The sequence below is a fragment of the Sinocyclocheilus anshuiensis genome, unplaced genomic scaffold (assembly GCF_001515605.1).
Source record: "Sinocyclocheilus anshuiensis isolate Anshui unplaced genomic scaffold, SAMN03320099.WGS_v1.1 scaffold1075, whole genome shotgun sequence".
Lineage (NCBI taxonomy): Eukaryota > Metazoa > Chordata > Actinopteri > Cypriniformes > Cyprinidae > Sinocyclocheilus > Sinocyclocheilus anshuiensis.
Window position 1 is genome coordinate 123,248 of NW_015544163.1, and position 18,730 is coordinate 141,977.

The window sequence follows — 18,730 nt, forward strand, 5'->3', positions numbered from 1 at the left end:
TTATCATTATTGCTGATCACTGTTGTTGTGCTATGATATTGTAATATTTACCATTATATAATCAGAGGAGTTTATGAAAATGTCACTCCACAATGCAATAGCAAGATATATAAATATGTATAGTATTTTTATGTTACATTAATCAGTATTTAGCACACCTTCCTAAGGAAAGGATATGGACCAGAATACATTGCAATTACTAAATGATATTTAGACAGACTTAAAGAAATTCCAGATCTATACTTGTGCCCTTATTATTTCAGTTATTTTGCCTTTAATGTAAATAAACATGTGCAAACAATATACTTGCTCTTTTGAATTTATTTGGATGTTAATTACATTGTGCGAGCTGTCTCTTTAATACCGCGTGGTTTACATGCATGTTGCTGCTGATTGGGCTGACATGTTTGACACACCCACCAAACAAGAGAAAATGCATCTCAAACCCAGTTGCACACCATTTCCAGGAAACATGTCGTTCAAACCGGAAACCGTAGCAAAAACGGTGCACACCGGTTTGAGCTTGAACTTGCCCCTGTTGTATCAGTAGGAAAGCAATAGTTACGTAGATTACTGCATTCGGCTTTTGAAAAAAAAAAAACAATTACCATTCTGAAACTTCCTGTTGTAACATCCTGTTTTGTATACATTACAAAAGGTACATTTATCACAAACACCATGAATATATCTGCTAACAACTGCATTTACAGGATAATATCGGTGAATAATTTTGTAAAGTACTTCTTTTACTTTATTAGAAATTACATATTTATATGGTAACATCCAAATGCTGCGCCAAGATATACAATGAGGTTTAAGCCATTTTGATTTACATGGGGGATTGGATCCGACATTAAGGGAGTTTCTTATAAAACTGTTATTAAAACGCTCGTCAAAAAAGTAGAAACCATTTTTAAAAAGTTGGAGATTTTGTAGGCTTGTATTATTAATATTTACATCAGAGAATTTGGTTAAAATTATTATGCCACTAGGAATAGCCTTGATTACTTTAAATTATTTTTTGTTTACAAAAAAGCCATATTTTGTAATAAAATTAGGATAAGTGTATAATTGCCCATTCTTGTCAATAAGCTGGTTTACAATTAATGTTATGCCGAACCCAATTCTCCATATACAATTACTTGTTATTATGAGTTATATTACCATTGTTCCATATAAAACACCTGCTAGAAGAAAAATTGTGTTTGTACAAAAGTGACCAGTAAAGTAATGCTTGTTTGTGATAATTGGCCAAAGCAATGGGAAATTTGCCAGTTATATAAGGACACTGCAACAAAAAATGCAATCCCCCAAGTTTTTCAAATAAATGATATGGGACAATATTGAAAATACTTGTTTGATTTTAAAAAAAATGTTTTTAAGCCAATTAATTTTTAAAATTTGGTTGAAAATTGTAAAATTAAGAACATTTAACCCACCATCAGATAGTTTATTAACAAGGACACTTTTTATTTTATTTTATGAGGCTTGTTTCTCCAGATGAAATTAAAGAGTATTTTATCCATTTGTGAGCATATAACCTTTGGGGCACTAAGTGAAGACAGGAGGTATGCTGCTCTCGAAAGACCTTCTGCTTTACTTAATAAAATTCTTCCTTGAATAGAAAGATCTCTCGCCAACCATGAATTATACATCTTTTGCATTTTTTCGACAACAGGTATAAAATTTGAGTTGACCATTGCATCAGTATCTTTAGAGACTTTGATTCCCAAATAGTTTACCATGCTTTTAACAGGAATATTACATACAGTGGATAGGTTATTTTTAAGCTGTAGGAACTCACACTTAGACAGATTTAAATTCAATCCAGATAATTTTGAAAAATTATTAATGATATTCAAAGCCAGAGGTACTTCAGAACTATCCCTAAGAAAAAATGTCGTGTCATCAGCAAGTTGCGATTATTTTAATTTGTCTTTCATGAACTGCAATACCTTTGAAGGAATGTTGATTTATCATATTACTTAAAACTTGAGCTACGACCAAGAAAAGGAATGCAGAAATTGGACAACCTTGTCGGATGCCTCGATTTATTTCAAATCTAGGAGATGCTCCATTGGCAAGTTTAATAGAACTATTGCTACCACAGTACATAGTTCTTACACTTTTGATGAAATATTGTCTCGAAACCAGAGTTTTAATTAATCAAATATAAAATTATGGCTTACTGTATCAAAAGCTTTTCTAAAATCCGTATTAAAGGGTCTCCATTTAATAAATTACTATACTGCACTAAATCAATAACTAAGTGAATATTAGAGGAAATGTGGCGACCTTTCATGAATCCACATTGTTTCATCAATTATCTAATTTAATGCATTTTTCATACGTTTTGCAAAAATTGATGCCATTAGTTTATAATCATTATTTAGTAATGAGATAGGTCGCCAATTTTCTAATAAAAGGATATCTTTTTGACGTTTAGGGATCAAGGTGATAACACCTTGTTTAAGTGATGTAGGTAAGGATTCTTTGTTGATGGCCTCTTCATATACCGCTAACAGGAATTTAGATATATTATTTATAAAAACTTTATAAAATTCTGATGTAAGCCCATAATTTCCAGGGGATTTGTTGTTTTTAAGAGCTTTTATACAGAATTCAATTTCATTTAGAGAAAGGTCTCGAGAACACTGTTTTACTTTCTAAAGACAACGTTTTTGAACTTTTTATTGTTTTAAAAAGAATTACATTGTCTTGATCTTCTCCTAAAGAATACATATTTGTGTAATATTTAGAAACAAATTCAGAAATCATGCCTAGGTCCTCAGTAACAGTGCTATTAATTTTTAATTTTCTAATTAAGTTTATTTCTGCATTCCTCTTCTCAAGACTAAAACAGTATTTGGTGTTTCTTTCACCTTCCATCCATTTCCTTCTAGATCTTACAAAAGCACCTCTGGCTTTTTCTTGATAAATACGGTCTAATTATTTCTGTAAATTTTCTAAATCATCACTATTGGATGGGTGGGTAGGTGATTGAGTTAAATTTTAAATCTTTTTGATTTTGTCTTGAATACGTGTTCTTTTTTTCATGGCCAATTTTTTTCCAAATTGAATGCTAAATTTTCTTATTTCAAATTTTAGTAGTTCCCAAACTGTGCCCTATTCCTTCCTAATATTTGCCTGTATCCAGTATTTATTTATTAATGTTTGGATATGCTCCACATAATCTTGATGGTGCAAAAAATAATTATTTCATTTCCAATAGCCTGAATTTCTACAATTACATCGGACATCTTCAAATGTAATGTTTAAAGTTAAAACTCTGTGATCGGTGAGAATAGCAGGGGAAATTTCAGTTTGCAAAATATTTTGTTCTAATTCTGAGGAAATGAGCCAAAAGTCAATTCTCGATTGCTGAGTTATTTGCTTATTGCTCCATGTAAATTGTCTAACAAAGGGGTTTCTATATCTCCATATGTCTATGAGAGCTAAATTATTGCAAAAATTCTGGAGATTGTTATTTTTATTAAAGACTCTGGGGCGGGGGTCTATCTAGAGCATTATGACATAAACCATATTAAAATCACCACCAATAATTCCCTTTGCCATTGGAAATTTAGTTGAGAGAATATTTACATTTTCCTCTATAGTGTCCAACAGATTATGATTCAAAACACAATAATTATATCCATATATATTACATAATATAAGCATATTAATATCAATATCATATCAATAACTAAAATTACCCAATGCCCTTTGACATCACATTGGTTATAAAGAATTTTCCCTCTAAAGCTGCCTTTCAAAGTGATCACACCAGCTGAATGATTAGTTCCATGTGCTAACCAGAGTTCATCGCCCCACTGGTTCTTCCAAAACAAAACGTCTTCTGCACTTGAGTGGGATTCTTGTAAAAAAATTAAATCTGCCTTCATTTCTTTGCAAAACAAAAATATTGCTTTTCTTTTTACAATATCTCGAATGCCCTTTACATTAAGAGAGATAAGTGGTAACTCCATTATGAAGTAACAACAGGAGATAAGAGAACAGAAGTATGTAGAGGTTTTGATCTATCCTCATGTTAAAGTAGCAGAACAGATCAATAACTAAAATTACCCAATGCCCTTTGACATAACATTGGTTATGAAGAATTTTCCCTCTAAAGGTGCCTTTCAAAGTGATCACACCAGCTGAATGATTAGTTCCATGTGCTAACCAGAGTTCATCACCCCACTGGTTCTTCCAAAACAAAACGTCTTCTGCACTTGAGTGGGATTCTTGTAAAAAAATAAAATCTGCCTTCATTTCTTTGCAAAACAAAAATATTGCTTTTCTTTTTACAATATCTCGAATGCACTTTACATTAAGAGAGATAAGTGATTACTCATTAATTATATCCATATATATTACATAATATAAGCATATTAATATCAATATCATATCAATAACTAAAATTACCCAATGCCCTTTGACATAACATTGGTTATGAAGAATTTTCCCTCTAAAGGTGCCTTTCAAAGTGATCACACCAGCTGAATGATTAGTTCCATGTGCTAACCAGAGTTCATCATCCCACTGGTTCTTCCAAAACAAAACGTCTTCTGCAGTGGGATTCTTGTAAAAAAAAAAAAAATCTGCCTTAATTTCTTTGCTAAACAAAACTATTGCTTTTCTTTTTACAATATCTCGAATGCCCTTTACATTAAGAGAGATAAGTGGTAACTCCATTATGAAGTAACAACAGGAGATAAGAGAACAGAAGTATGTAGAGGGTTTGATCTATCCTCAGGTTAAAGTAGCAAAACAGACTTAACATTGTAACAAATTATAACTAGCCTACAATATGAGTTCAATATACATATTATGAACATAGGTTATGAACAACAGCAATAACAGAAAAAAATTAAATTTAAAAGACTTAAATTTGAACAAAATGAAATAGTTATTTGTTTGTAGGCATGCCTCTAAGGGGTCTGCAAATCAGTTCAACCATTAAGCTTGATCTCTATATCTTCAATGAAAGCATTGGATCCGATATAGTAGGCTTTCTTGTTGTCTTCACGCTCTTTCTTCACATGTGGCCACAGAAGCGATCGTTTGTCCTTTTCTTCTTTGGTCAGATCCTCCACGAAGCGAAGTTGTTTCAGGAATTAGCTGTTTTTGGCATTCCTCCATAAGGCATCTCGCACAGATCGCAACGCGAACAGAATAATGACGGCACGAATCCTGCCCGGCTGCGGTTTGCCAAGCCTGTGAGCAATGTCAATGACATCAAATCCTTTCTGGCAAGACTCTGGAGAAACAACGTTGCAAATTTCAAGAACTTTCGCTTTCATGTCTTCGTTTGGTTGTTCAGACAGACCATAGAGGCGTAGGCACCAGCGTCTTTTGTAACGTTCAGCATCAGCGATTCGTTCTTCCAGATTGACAAGCGATTTTTGTTGCTGCACAAACTTCTCAGCAAGCTTCGTTTTGTCATTTTTAAGATCTTGAATCTCAACGAACAGGTGATTTAAGGATGTTTTGATATCCTCAATTGTGTTGGAGTTGGTACTTATAATTTGCTCGAGTGAGTCTGCCCTTTGTTTAATTTTCAGGGTAAGGGCAATGATAATATTTTCCTGTAACTCAGACAGGGAAGGCTCACCTTTGTTTCGCTTCGGCATGGGGCTGCTTAGTGGAGTGTTAGGAGCTGGAGGGAGAATTATTGATAGGTCTCCTGAAGACGAATCAGTTGGAGGTGAGTCTGTGGCAGCAGATGAGTAGATGTGATCTAATATCACTTTCTTTCGTTTGTCTTTGGCACTCATCGTTAGCTTGTTAGCAAGGCCGTTACGGCTGTCTAGATCACAGCTTATCTTTAGTGCTTCTTACAGAATAAAATGAAAAATTCTTTGACAGTATTACGAAATTGTTTCAAGATTGCTTTCTTAAAAAAGTAGATGACAAATTTACATATATTGCAATAATATATTTACAAATATCCATTTTCAAAGGATAGAAGCAAAACCCTACAGAGCGTTTCAACATACGTCTGCTTCGGTCGCCATGATCTTCTCTGCTGCTGCTGGAGATCTGCTTCATGATTATGATGTCATCATATAAGGACTCTACAACCTTACGTGCAGTACCCAACTTTGAACAGAAGAGGGCTTCTAACTATAACCTATAAATTAGACTAAATATTGAATGTTCTTGTAGAACAGCACAGCAAGTTTGATTTAAATTGTTATTTATTTATTTATTTACAAAATAACAATTTAAAATGGATTAAAATAACTACATTATATGCATATTTATGTTTGAGTTGAAAATATTGTTAACAAATATTTAGTAAAATCTTTCAATAACCCCACCCCCCCACACACACAAGCTACGCCCATGAATTAAAATGTTACATGTTAATATCCAAATTCCCCAACACATCTACATATGCAAACATTGATCACATTTCGAATAAGTCAAAACTATAATGCAGGACCAAGACCAAATTATAAGAAACATAAATAATTTATTCATGCATTGCTTAGCTGGGTCTTTGTGCTATACAGTTTATTAGTTCACCTCACCTCTGGAGTCCTAGGGTCCGAGTCATTTGTTCTTTTGTCACGTCACATCCCAATAGGTTAAGATAACAAGCACATCTCAGGATTTCGAGAGATACAGTGTCAATAAGGTCTAACAAAAATTGTATTGTCTTTCTGGTGGCACCATGTATTTTGGCTGTGGTACACTCCAAAAGGGCAATGTCCAGCAAGTATGACATCCACGTCAATCTAACTGGGGGTAGATGGATCCAACCACAATTTTAAAATATCCTTTTTGGCAGCAGTAAGAGCAGTAGACAGACTACTTTTTTGATTGACAGACAGTGAAACCGACGAATCATCCAGCAAAATAAAAAGGAGTGGGTCCATTTGGATCGGAGTCTTCAGAAGATCCGACAATAAGTTCTGTACCAAGGACCAGAGCAATGCAATTCAGGAACAGTCCCAGAACATTTGTATACATGTACCTTGACTTGAGCTATTACACAGATGACAGAAGGGGTCAGACTTTCTTTTCATTTTATATAATAAACATGGAGTGGCATATGCCTTATAGATTAACTTATAATGGACCATTTGGTGAGCTGGGTTTTTAGAGGTAGCAAAACAATTTCCCCAGACATTGTCCCAATCAATCACAGTGTTAAGTTCTCTTTCCCAGAAACCCTCAGTCGGAATATTTGAATACTGTCGTACCACAAGTGATTTATAAATTCAATTTACCATAGGATGAGGAGATATTTTAATCGACCAGTGTACTCCGTAAGCTTTCAGCGCCAATTTTAATCTTAAGTACAGGAAAAATGAGAATCCTGGGAGAGAGAGAACTAATCCTTTAGGATCTGAAAGGACTTGAGCCCATAATCATTGTACAGGTCTTTTAAAGTGTACCACATTTAACCCAGCATTAGGAAACAAACGGTTTGTTACCAGTACAAAGATTATTATTATTATGCCAAATGGGGTAGAGTCACTATAATAATCGGAAGCACCCATAATCTTTTCTGCTGCTTTCCAGGTTTTGATAGAATGGCATATAATTGCACCAAACTTTTCCAGAACTTTCTTAGATATTCCAGTAAAGGGTAAATCCTGTAGACGCAATGGTTAAATAATATTAGTTTCTAAAGCCCACCATGGGACAGGGGAGTCAACATCTAGCCACGTCCTAAGTGGTCTCATCTGGTATGCTAAATTATAGGACCAAAAATCTGGTAGGGACAAGCCACCGTTGAGGTTTTAGCCAGTGCATAGATTTAAAATGAATTCTAGGCCGTTTATTATTCCACTTGAATTTTGATACTGCTGTATTGATCTCTTTAAAATAGCCAGTAGGTGGTCTCAGAGGTAACTCTGAAAATAAAAAGCTTAGCCTCGGAAGTGTATTCATCTTAACAGTGGCTATCCTTCCATGAAGAGCCAAACAGAGTGGAGACCAACACAGAAGATTGCTCTTAATCTTATCCAGAAGAGACTAATAGTTCCACTTGGAAATGTGAGATAATGAGGGAAAAACTCTGATTCCAAAGATAATTAAACTGGTCACTGACAGGAATCGTAGTGGGTAAGGTCTGAATCTCTGATTTAGCAGCTAAATTAAGGGGCATAAGTATGGATTTGTTCCAATTAATCTTGTAACCAGACCGTTTACCAAATGTATCAAATAATTTTAAGCATTCCTTAACCGAGTCTGTGATGTTTGATATATGCGACAAAACGTCATCAGAGTAGAGTGAAATTTTATGGGATGTATTCATACAACTAGAATAAATAGTTTTGACTGCTTGTAGAAAAAAGGAGCCAAACTCAAAATGCTCTAGGACATCCCACAAAAAGCTCTACTCAATTCTGTCGAATGCTTTCTCTGCATCCAGAGAAAGGATTGCAGAGGAAGCTGTATATGAGTCTGTTTTGTTGAATAATATGAAGAAGCCTATGTACATTGTCTGCAGCAAACCTCCCCCTTAGAAAACCTGATTGATCATAGTCAATCAAGTCTCCTATACATCGATCCAATCTTAACCCATTTAATCCCACAATAGTGGGATTGTGACTGTAAAAAAGGTTTTCATTTATAAAGCTCTAAAAACCTTACTGACTGATGTTTTATTGCACTTCCTTCAAATATGGAAAGAATAAAGGGTCTCAATGAAATATGTGCAGTTTCACATGACTAGTGCAAATTGACCAGAGCAATTTATTTCCTGTTTGCACCTTGAGAAGATAACTACATCAAAGCTCCAAAATGAAAGGCTAGTAAAGTATGTTAACAAAGAAATGACAAAGATGTTTGGTACACATTATCTTTAAGGTGTCTAGTATTAATATATGAAGTCACGTAGTATATTCAGTTTTGTTGAGTGTGGTTATAGAATGAGTAAACATGTTGATGGTCACAATAGTGACCAGTGGGATTACAGTGAACATAGGTATACAATATAAATCCTATTGCAGTTGTTAGTGAAGATTACACTCAAATGTTGCAATGACAAAATATTGCACTAAATTAAAAATTCAAATGTTACAAAAAATGTACAATATTGATGTTGTAATACTGCTAGTACTAATATAAAAATGTGATGTTATATTTTACAAAAAATTAAAAATTTTGAAATACGTTGATGGTTTATCAGTATTCCTATCAATGTTGCATAAGGTTTTTTTATGCATAATAGTAACCCTAGAATGTGATCAAACAGTTTAAAATAACTGGGCTAAGATATATAATAATTTTTATAACTGCAGAAATATTTTAATTCAGTACTCCCCTTATCCCACATAAAACACAATTTTTCACACACTTTTCAAAAAAAAATTCAAAAAAGAATTATTGATTATTTCAAAGGGTTACTAATGACACATCATTTGGATATTTTCATGTCTGGGAAAATTTTGGGATTAAATGGGTTAAGGCCAGCACTTTTGCCAACAACTTTGAATCTGTGGATAATTGGCCTGTAACTAGTGTATTCGAGTGGATCCTTCCCTTTCTTCAGCAGCAAAGTTATTACAGCTGTAGTTTAGTCCCTGTGTAAAGCCCCTTTTTCTAACGCAAAATTAAGATAATTAAGAATCAAGGGCGCTATTATGTCCCATAATGTCTTCAGTAACTCTGGGGGAATCCCATCTAGCCCAGGGGCTTTATTACTACTCATGCAATCCAAGGCGGATTTTAATTCCTCGATTGTCAAAGGGCTATCCAATATGTTACGCTGAGAGTCATTTAATTTGGGTAGAGTTAAATGTGCCAGCACTTTTGCCAACAACTTTGAATCTGTGGATAATTGGACTGTAACTAGTGTATTCGAGTGGATCCTTCCCTTTCTTCAGCAGCAAAGTTATTACAGCTGTAGTTTAGTCCCTGTGTAAAGCCCCTTTTTCTAACGCAAAATTAAGATAATTAAGAATCAAGGGCGCTATTATGTCCCATAATGTCTTCAGTAACTCTGGGGGAATCCCATCTAGCCCAGGGGCTTTATTACTACTCATGCAATCCAGTGTTAATGTTGACAGGCATTTTTGATTTAGTCTTAGTCTTTATCTTGAGACGAAAATGCTTAATAGTAGGGATGCACCGATACCACTTTTTCCAGTACTTGCCCGATACCGATACTTTTATTTTTGGTACTTGCCGATACCGATATTTTTATTGCATTTGCTTGTTGAATAATATGAAGAAGCCTATGTACATTCTGCAGATTTGCCCCCTTAGAAAACCTGATTGATCATAGTCAATCAAGTCTCCTATACATCGATCCAATCTTAAGGCCATCAGCTTTGAATCTGTGGATAGGAGGCTAATTGGCCTGCAACTAGAGCATTCGAGTGAATCCTTCGCTTTCTTCAGCAGCAAAGTTATTAAAGCTGTGGTTTGGTTCCTGTGTAAAGCCCCTTTTTCTAACGCAAAGTTAAGAGAATTAAGAATCAAGGGTGCTATTATGTCCCATAATGTCTTCAGTAACTCTGGGGGAATCCCATCTAGCCCAGGGGCTTTATTACTACTCATGCAATCCAAGGCGGATTTTAATTCCTCGATTGTCAAAGGGCTATCCAATATGTTACGCTGAGAGTCATTTAATTTGGGTAGATTTAAATGTTTAAGGAATAAATCAAAATTTGTTGGGTCAGAGTTGGATTCTGAAGTGTACAGATGTTGGTAGTAGTTTTCAAACACCCTATTTACATCCTTAGGTTGAGTATATACGGAGTCCTCATGTCTAATAGTCAATATACTAGTCTTAGATTCACTATCTTTCAACCTCAAAGCCAACAGCTTGGAGGACCGTTCTCCATGCATTTTAATTCTGATTATGGAACATTTACTATTTTGGTTTTGGTCTCACAAAAATATTTTAATTCTTTCTCTAGAAAAACAATTTGTTTTTCTAATTAAAATTTACAGCTCTCCCTACGCTTGTTATTAAAGAATGAAAAACTTGAAAATGAAATACATTTACCCCTAATAAAACATTTAGTGGTTTCCCATAATACTTGGGGGTCAGAGGCTGAATCTCTGTTAATCTGTAAAAACTTCTGTCAAAGAGCTGCATAAATCAGCCACAAATGTACAGTCCTGGAATTGGTTTTGGTCTCACAAAAATATTTAAATTCTTTCTCTAGAAAAACAATTTGTTTTTCTAATTAAAATTTACGGCTCTCCCTACGCTTGTTATTAAAGAATGAAAAACTTGAAAATGAAATACATTTACCCCTAATAAAACATTTAGTGGTTTCCCATAATACTTGGGGGTCAGAGGCTGAATCTCTGTTAATCTGTAAAAACTCAAATGTACAGTCCTGTAACAAGGAGGTATTAAATCAACATCGGTTGCGTTTAGTGCCCAACGATGCGGGGGTTAAAGATGTAATTATCGGAGAATGATCCGATAAAAGAATTGGTAGAATATTAACTTTACTAATATAGGGGACATAAGTGAACTAACTAATAAGTGAAGGGGACATAAGTAGATAATCAATCCTTGAATAACTCTTATGACAAGCTGAAAATAATGTATAATCCGTAGCACCGTCATTTTGTAAACGCCAGACATTGCATATATTGGAATGTCACAAAAATGAATTCAAACATCCAGAGATCATTGAATCAGATTTAGAGGCGTGAGATCTATCTAACTGGGGATCCAACACCGCATTAAAATCGCCCCCTAGCACCACAAGGCAGTCCTCTAAACTCACAACTAAACATACTAATTCTTGAAAAAATGAGGAATCACCCTCAGTGGGTGCATATACAGACAAAAAAGCATATTTAGTATTATTTAGGGAACCAACAACATAAGTGATTCGGCCTTCTGTATCTCCACCGGATCTTATAATTGAAAAATCAATATTAAGCTTAATCACTATCAGCACCCCTTTAGTTTTGTTGACAGCCGAAGAGGAAGATATCACTTTAAAGTATATTTTTTGGAAGCAATGCATGTCCGCTGATTTCAAATGAGACTCTTGTATAAGGGCAATAGAGACCCTTTTGCATCTTAGGTAATCTAAGCATTTGGTTCACTTAATAGGGCTATTTAACCCATTAACATTCCATGACAAAATATTTATAGCCATATATTTAAAAAGGAAAAGCAACTCACACAAACCACTAAGACGGGAGGACCATAAAGTAATCCCCCGGAAAGATAACGCTGATCAGAACATATGCATATACAGAGGCATCTAGGCATACAAATATTACGCAAACAAATATATAGGCCTACACTAGACTGATTAAACTTACATGGGCAGTCCCGGGCATAGAACAAAAAAATTAATAAAAAAATAAGATCTGCCCTCAAAGCAACAGTCTTTGGATACCTGGCCACCCTAGCAGTCCGGCTCATCCATCAACATCTGACCCGGTCATTTTTCGGATGAAGAGACAATCAAATTTTCTCAGCAAGGTCCTCTAGTTGTTTTTTACACTACCATTGAGAATTGTATTTATTTTTTTAGGAAAGGATAATAACTTCTGTAAAAAAAAAAATGTAGCTATTTGTAGCTCATTGTTAATGTGCATTAAAATTAACTAATGAGATCTTATTGTAAAGTGTTGCATTGTGTTAATTCTTTTATGCTTTCATCTGTTTGAAAGATTTGTTTATTTTATACATTTTTTTATGAGAAAAGTTATTATACCTGTTATACTGTATTATGACAATACTTTTTTGCAACTTATTTCAATATCGTGATGATACAGTATGCCTTATAAAAGTTTCAGCAATTATTACAACATGAACATTTGATATTGTCACATGCCTAATTTTTACACACACACTCATGTCTGGTCAGCTATCCTTGTGGGGACTCTCCATAGGCGTAATTATTTTTCTACTGTACAGACCGTATATTCTATTGTCCTACACCAACCCTACCCCTAAACCTACCCCTCACAGGAAACTTTCTGCATTTATAGATTTTCAAAAAATTTCATTCTGTATGATTTATTAGCTTGTTTACCCATGGGGACCTCAATTTAGGTCCCCAACATGATACGAGTCCCCACGAGTCTGTGTGTATTCAGGTTTAAGTCCCCACCAGAATAGAAAAACAGGTACACACACACACGATGTATCATATTTGGAAGGTCTCTATTTTTCAGTTTTAATGCATTACAGTGATCTTTCTATTACATTGGCTAAATTTGTTTATTAAATTTTTTTATTAATTAAATGTTTATTCATTGCTCATAGGTTGTCAGGAAGAAAGTAAATATATTTGTAACTTCCATAACAAATAACTTGCAGATTATTTAAAACCCTAATCAAGGTTGTTTCTGTGCTATGATTTGCCTGGAAGCCAGACTGAAATGTGTCATTGGGTGAATTGGCATTGGATACTATTTTTTATTATTATTATTTTTATTTATGTATTTTTATTTTTTCAATAATTTTTACCAAAAAATGGAAGATTAGAATTTGGTCTGTAGTTAATACCTGTTTGCAGAATGAGAGGTTTTTGATGAAGCGGAGAGTACTGTCCAAGGGTGTTTTTATTCGCCTTTTTCTTCTCTGGAATGACTGAATTATAGAATCAGTTTAGATTTTAACACCTAGCTTGTCCCATCTAGCTGAGACCTCCGAGTTAGTGCTTAAGCCGTTCCAAGGAATTGAGTGATTTGAGTCAGCCACCTGAGTAGACGGAACCAGCAGTGAGTCCAGAAACTGTTCATCTTCCTTAATAGTGTTGAAATCATACATTCGAGATCAGCAACTTTTTATAAGAGTCTTTGGCAGTCGAGACAACCAGGTATGGCTAGGGTTGCAAAATTCCGGGAATTTTCAAGACTGGAAACTTTCCATGGGAATTAACGGTAATTTATGGGAATTAATGGGAATAATTTGGAAATTTGCAAAATTGCAGGAACTGGGGACTTAAATGTAGTTGAGAAAAAATATTGCAGCATAATCTTGGTTAAAACAACCTGATTTAATGCAATTTCAGTTTAATTTCTACCCTACACATTGCTCAATCACATGCACACAGCACACTGCTTACTGCAGGGCTATTGAGGCCACACCCCCTACATGCACTGTACTTTCCTCCATAACATGAACAGATCATTTCTTAAATCTTGCACACAAAATATCAAAATGTCCATCTTGGTAAGTATTCATGTATATTACAAATAGTTGTTTAAAACTTCCTTGTGCTGTGTGTAATATACTGTGCAACTAAATTAGGCTATACCATTGTAAAAACAAATACACTGACTGAACAAACTATAGACTGGAACAAACATTTAGGCAGTGTTGGGCAAGTTACTTCCAAAATGTAATGCATTATATATTACTAGTTACTGTCTTTTGAAAGTAATTAGTTACATTACAATATTACTGTCTCTGAATTGTAATGCGTTACACTACTTTTGAGTTACTTTTGAGTTACTTTCACCAAAATATCCACAGAAGTATTATAAAATGCCAAAATGTAGTTTATTGCTGCTCATTCTACACCCAGTGGAGGGTGATGTGGTAGGTCTATAGCATAAAATTATAAAATCATATTTAGATGCCGGTATGTATAGGTCTACATTAATGTTATGTTGTAGTTTAGGTTAAACACGGATAAGCAGAAACCGCATTATTACATTCATAAATAACACCGGTAAATAAAGCGAAATGTTATAATGTACAAACAATAAACACAATACCTAACCTATAGGCAATTTTTTTTCAGAAGAAAACGAATGAAAAATAAAAGTCGCTAAACAAGCCAAAATGAATTAGGCTAATCAGTGGCGGCGCTAGGGCGGGGCTTGACGGGGCCCATCAGAAACTTGCTTAGCCCCGGCACAGCCCCCCCAAGGATTTCCTAATGATGTTCCCTTATTTTTGGTGTCACTTTCATTAACATTGAAAAATAAACATAAAAAAATTGCCTAATATGTGGCCTATAAACTATTGATATTATGGGGGAGGGGTTAAGCAACACAAGCAGGCAACGCGCAAACTGTGCGCAAGCGATATACCGGTGAACGTCAGTAAATTCACTATAGAGAAAAAGAGAAAGTGAAAGTAAAAAAACTGACGGAGCTTTCTAACGCTGCATTAACGGCGCATATTCTCTGAGACAACAAGAGACTAAATTACTTCAATATAGGCTGATGATGGTATATAACAACTGTCTTAAATTATTCCCTTAATATTTATCTTATGGCCTGTATAGTGAAAAACATGAGAAGAAACGTATTGCGTGTTAAACAGGCTGTTTTTTAAAATCTGTGCACCAAATAAAGTTGCTCTTAATTTTCATTGATGACTACAGTGTTAATAATTTTAATTATAGGCCTATAATTCAATTGTATAAATTAAAAGACCTGTTTAAAAAAAAACTAAAAAAAAACATTTTCAATGAGGAGTAGCCTAAGCTAATAGCCTAAATTTTAATTGTCCTCACAGCGCGCCATATGGTAATGCGCTATGAAATTATTGCCGCGCATATTTATATAGCCTCTAATGTAGAGGTAATGTAACAGGCCTACATTACTTGGAAATGCTAAATTCTCTTAATATTGCCCATTTTTGATGCATTGTTTTCTATCTATTGTAAAAAATGGTTAGAATTGAACATGTTTTCCTGCCAGTTGGCATTGAGAGTGACTGACACTTGATGGTCAGAAAAAATTACTAAATAGATGTGTAAAAAAATAAAAATGTAATAAAAAAATTAAACAATCCCTACTTTCATAAATTGTATTAATTTGTCATATCGTATCATATTCGGCAGTTGGCATATCTGTTAGTCTGTCTGTAAGTTATATCACTAATAACAGTGACATATGAGAAGTTTATATCACAGAAAATAAAAATCTAAAATATGCCATTTTTTGAAGCTGCTGTATATAAAAAACACAAGGTTACTGAATTTGTATGCTTTAGCTTATAGGCGTTCATTATTTTCACTCAATTTAATTAGTTTTTAACCCCCCCCTGGACTTTCTTAGAGCGCCGCGCCAACCAAACGCAGCAGCATATAGCCTATCTCTCAGTCTTTTCCTTTCGTTTTGTTAATCTGTTAATTGGGCTATTTAAGTCTAATATTTCGCATATTCATTCATTTTACATATAGACTATGATTTAATAAAAACAGATTTTATTTTTAGTTAAACTTGCTTGTCTGCGCTTGTCCACTGCCTTTTTCTCTTCTCCGACCCCGCAGCTCTCTCCGATAGCTTAGTGTTAGTGGCACCAGTCCAGTGTTTCCAGTATTTATTTGATCAAAAATACAGAACAACACGGTAATATTGCGCAGTATTTAAAATAATGTTTTTTTTATATATATACTTTAAAATATAATGTTTTTGTGTGATGCAAAGCTGAATTTTGAACATCATTACTCCAGTCTTTAGTGTAACATGATTCTTCTGAAATCATTATAATATGCTGATTTATAATCAATTTTTGAAACAGTTGTGCTGTTTAATTGTTATTCTTTTTTTTTTTTATTATTACCTGTGATTCTTTTTTTCATGATTATTTGATGAATAAAGAGTTAAAAAAAGAACAGCGTTTATTTAAAATAGAAATCCTTTTTTTAACAATACACTACCTTTCAAAAGTTTGGGGTCAGTATCTTTTCTCATTTTTTGAAATAAATTAATACTTTTATTTTACAACGATGTGTTAAATTCATAAAAAGTAATAGTAAAGACTTATATTTTTAGAAAATATTTATATTTTGAATAAACACTGTTCACAAGTTTTCATTAGGGCTGTATATATGATAGTTTTATAAATTTCCCCAAATTTATAAAACTACACACATTTTAGAGTGGCCTTTTATTGTGGCCAGCCTAAGGCACACCTGTGCAATAATCATGTTGTCTAATCAGCATCTTGATATGCCACACCTGTGAGGTGGATGGATTATCTCGGCAAAGGAGAAGTGCTCACTAACACAGATTTAGACAGATTTGTGAACAACAAACAGAGAACAACAGAGAAATAGGCCTTTTGTGTACATAGAAAAAGTCTTAGATCTTTGAGTTCAGCTCATGAAAAATGGGGGCAAAAACAAAAGTATTGCGTTTATAATTTTGTTCAGTGTATATGCCAGGTAGTGTTTATTTAATAATGATAATTTTTTTTGTGTAGAAAGTAAAAATGAAATTGAAAGAATGATTCAGGAATATCATACTAACTTTAATAAAAACAAAACCTTTCAAGAACAGAAATGTGTTAGCTTGGATGGCACTGCGTGTAAGGAGAAATGGCAGTGTTCACAGGTAAAGGAAGTCGTGGCCTAATGGTTAGAGAGTCGGACTCATAACCCTAAGGTTGCGGGTTCGAGTCTCGTACCGTCAGGGATTGTAGGTGGGGGGAGTGAATGTACAGCGCTCTCTCCCACCTTCAATACCATGACTGAGGTGCCCTTGAGCAAGGCACCGAACCCCCAACTGCTCCCCGTATGCCGCAGCAAAAAAATGCACTTTGGATGGGATAAATGCAGAGCACTAATTCCACGTCACATCACTTTCACTTAAAGTAAGTTATTGCTTGAATCCATAAACTTTATTCAACAAAATGAAACTAAATGATTTAAAAAGTGTTATAAATAAAACTCAGCGTTAAATCCCACAATGATTTGTCATTGTCAAAAACAAGTAAAACAAAATTGTTCTGCAAATCTGTTGTTGGCCATGTAAACAAAAAAATAATTTAAATGATTTTTATAAATCAGTATTGCTCAATATCCAGTCAATATCAGACACATGTTAAAACCAGCTAGAACAGCAGTTTGTCTAAAGGCTTGTGGTCAGATTAATCATTAATAATGTCATTTCCAGGTGTAAACCGAGAGAGGAGAGAAGGATATGAAAGTGAGAAGGATGGGGTGAAGAACATCTGCACTGAAACGGATAATTCATTTCAGGTGAGTGTTCAGAGAAAACTGTAGAAAACTGCATTCATACAATAGTATAGAACAGGTGTGCCCAATCCTGTTCCTGGAGATCTACCTACCTACTCCAACACAGCTGTCTGTAATTATCAAGTGCTACCTAAAGGCGGGCGTACACGGTGCGATTTTTGATGTCGTACGAGCTCGCAGGCGATTTGTTTTTTTCTCTCGGGAGAAAATCGCAGATGCTCGCATGGTCGCGCGGCTCGTACCGTGTGAGAAGAATTACGGGCCGATCCGAGAACGTTACGAGCACCTCCCGTCCTCCCGATAATTTTCAAACATGTAAAAAAAATCGGATGCTGTCGGTTTAAATTCGTGGCATATGTGCGGTTGAACGAGATGATTTGGCGATCCATCTGAAGTCGACCAATCAGAAGATGACAAAAACATATAGTCTATAATAATTTGTTTAATTATACAGTTCTATTTTTTTATTTGTTATTCTGAATGTAAATTTGCCGTTCAGCTTTATGAATGAATATGCCTGTTGTATTTCAGGCAAAACGAGCAGAAATTCAGAAATGGCCTACTGTCTCGAGTTCTTTATGAAGAACAGAAAGTCCATGCTTTTCTCTGCTTTTCAGCCATTCTCTTTGCCATGTCTTAAGAGATTGATTAGCTGGTTCAGGTGTGTTTGATCAGGGTTGGAACTGAACTTTGCAGCATGGTAGATCTCCAGGAACAGGATTGGGCACGCCTGGTATAGGATATTTAAATCAGTAAGGAAAACACCAGGGCCCGTATGTATAAAACTTCTCAGAAATGCTCTTAAGAATAGTCTTAAGCTTTGACTTAAGTGTCAA

General features: G+C 34.6%; 1 long non-coding RNA gene across 1 annotated transcript in view; it reads left to right on the forward strand.

Moving 5' to 3' along the window:
• LOC107695687 (uncharacterized) overlaps window positions 1-17,897 on the forward strand; it is a 46,426-nt gene extending 28,529 nt beyond the window's left edge. Inside the window, exon 3 of the long non-coding RNA XR_001635021.1 lies at window positions 17,812-17,897. This is a non-coding gene — a long non-coding RNA (uncharacterized LOC107695687). The remainder of the gene's footprint in view (window positions 1-17,811) is intronic.
• The last annotated feature ends 833 nt before the right edge of the window (window positions 17,898-18,730 follow it).